Source organism: Orussus abietinus, unplaced genomic scaffold (assembly GCF_000612105.2).
Source record: "Orussus abietinus isolate OABI.00-Male unplaced genomic scaffold, Oabi_2.0 scaffold1077, whole genome shotgun sequence".
Classification (NCBI taxonomy): Eukaryota; Metazoa; Arthropoda; class Insecta; order Hymenoptera; family Orussidae; genus Orussus; species Orussus abietinus.
The window spans coordinates 9,255-12,278 of NW_019395218.1; the positions used below are offsets into that span (position 1 = coordinate 9,255).

General features: G+C 35.2%; 1 non-coding gene across 1 annotated transcript; it reads right to left on the minus strand.

The window, feature by feature from the left end:
- Positions 1-350: 350 nt before the first annotated feature.
- Positions 351-2,407, minus strand: LOC105698980. Its single transcript, XR_002762315.1, has 2 exons — positions 2,233-2,407; positions 351-730 (listed from the first exon to the last, which is right to left on the minus strand). It is a non-coding gene; the product is annotated as an uncharacterized LOC105698980 (transcript).
- Positions 2,408-3,024: the final 617 nt, after the last annotated feature.

The window sequence follows — 3,024 nt, forward strand, 5'->3', positions numbered from 1 at the left end:
CCCGTGCCCCCTCCTGCTACGGAGGCTCATCAGGGGTTTTGTCCCCAACAAGCTCCCGGCCACATCGGCACCGCGACCGGAGCTCGCCCAGCCGACCTCCCGACGAAATCGGAACAGCGACCGGGACACCCAGGCGTCCCCTCAGGAGCATCCCCGACAACTCGCGATGGAAAAGGAAATAAATAAATATTAGTAAAAGAATCTCTCTCCAACTACATACACGCATTCAATTAATCTCGAACTCCCCTCCCATCCGGACGTAACAGCTCACCTTGACTGTACGGGAGCAGAGAAAGAAGGTTATATCTGTGACTTCAGTAAATAGACTCGAAGCAGAAATGACTTCCACATAATCTTAAAAACATGGTGTTTATATTTAAAAATAACTGCTTTATGAAGTCGAATTAGTTTTTCAATGGTTTAAACCACTTATTCTACATTACCCGACTATTTCATATTATCCTCCATTTGTAAATTTTTTTGAAATTATTTTCTTTGTATAACAACAAAATTAATTAGTATTTTCTTTACAAGTGACAGTTCATTACAATTAGTTATAGTATGTACTCATGATGATTTTGGGATTTTTTTTCAAAAACCAGTAGTTATTTTTAGAAATGTAAATGGTATTCCATAATACCCTTCTCTCTCTTCTATACGTTGTTCGCAGAAGAACGATATCAGGCTGTATATATGAATGGCTTCGGTATAACGTTTGTATATTCTTGAGCTGAAAATTAATATTTCATATGTAACAATATGCGAAACTGATCAATGTTTAGGTAGTGTGAAGTCTGACATAAAGATATAGAAAAACTAATGAAATAAGTATCTGCAATTCCAAATACTTACATAACATGTTTTTTTAAGAGTTGTTCAAGCAAGATTATATCCAGGCTAGGCAGTGTCTAACTTACCTATCTAGTTCACCCCTGCGAGACAGTAGCTAGGTACCGTCTAATTTAAATTTGTTAAGTAAACAAGTTGACTACCACGGTGGTGAACGTATTAAACTAGTTAGCCATTATACAGAACTTGGAAAAAACTAAACTTTACCACTTGCGAGTCTGCTAGACTTAATTCATATTATTGCTTTTATATAAATTTATCAAATGATTTTAAATCGTTTCTCTCAAAACATGTTTAATGTTGGAGAAATTGATAGCTTCTACAATTTTTATTTTATTTACTTCAAATCTTCACACGATCTTTCTTTTCACATTGTCTCGGTCAATACATATAGGTTTCGAAATATCATAAAAACTGCATTTGCTACATATAATTGCATGTATACTTTTTCCACAAAAATCTCCATTTTACTTTTAATCATGCCACATTTCCATAAAACTTAATATTTGAAAAGTAACCTACATATCAGCGTAGAAAATGTTATATATAAATGAGACATTTATTTTCTATACCACCTCAAAAACTGTACTCGTAATCATTGCCACTGCAAAGATTATCTGAAAAGCCACTACAGCAATATTACTCCATAACCATAATTTTGTATTAAAGAAAAAATATTTACGCATTCTTTTATACTTGTTCAATAAAGCGCCAGTGATAAGATAGCCATTTAGTTTTCCCTTTTTTCTAAGAGAAATTGCAGAACGTTGGAATGATTTTCAGACGTTCATTGAGGTATAATCCCTTAACTACCATTCCGGAGACCCACGGACTGTTTAATCGCTCACAATTCGACATTAGTTAACAGCTAATTAATTCAATATCCTGTATATTTCATATGCTTGTTAAATTATTACTCTAGAGTCTGTACTCTTTTAGGATTGAACGTCTTTTACCTGTAACGTTAAAATGGCTAAAAGGCATCTTTTAACCCTAAAAGTAAGGTACGAATATGAGCCTAAGCACATACGTTTTGCTTCTCATATAATTCTTTCAATTACCTAATACATAAATATTCCATAGAATATCACTCATACTATTACCGATTACATAAATGATATATTTCTGAATTTCACAACACAAAATTACTTCCATACACACCTGCACTACAATCAATAAATATCTTTAGAAAGTTAGGAATGCTGTTTCTGTAAAATAGAATGCTTACTTTTAAGAGAACTAAAAGGGTCGTAGAGAAATGCATATTATTCGACCGTTTAAAAATTCCGATCATATGCAAAAGTGACGGTTTTGATCAACTAATTTAAATTTCTATGGACCAGCTCTCAAGTTATAGTTCATGTTGTAAGAAACAGTACTTACCCACAAAACGGAACTTTCCAAATCTTAACACACAGTCCCGATGAAAAGCAAATTCTTGTATACCGGCGTGCTTACGCACGTTATCATTTAACATAACCTAACGTAACCAAGAGTACTGAAATGGCGGAAGCATGGACGCCAGAATAAAGCAGAATAAAGGGGACTGGGCCATGGACGTAAGAATAATGGACGGAGCCCAAAGTCCCATCTCAGACCAAGGGGCAAGCCAACTCGTAGGAAAGGGAGGGCTACATTGGTTCTGAATTTTCAGCCTCCTGATTGGCTCAGCTGGCTGATTGGCTCGTACGAGTACCTTCCGTCCATGGATTGGCTCTAGAAAGCGGCGCGTAATTTTGAAAGCAACTTCGTTTATTTTTTTATAATACATGAGTTATAAGTTTAAATATTCTGCCCGGTAAAACAGAAGTTCCTTGGTCAACATTTTTCTTTCTAGGTGAATCTAATATAAAAGATCATGATGAGTTAATGAAATAAAACGTTGAATGACATTTACCTGTGTAACCAAATCTCAGCCAATCAGGAGGCTAAGATTTCAGAACCACTCACACTTTCTTACCATTGTTCGTACAATTAATAGAACATGTTCTATTATATTCTTTATAAAATTCTGTAAATTATTATTTAACAAAAACTACGTTAGGTGGGTCAGGGACGCTCCACAGTAATACTAAAATAATTTTCATTCATTGTTTTTGTTTATAAATATTTATTTTCTTTAGGAAATCCATTCTGCCCCTCGAGCGATTCGAATTCCGCGCTGCTCCCGCCGCT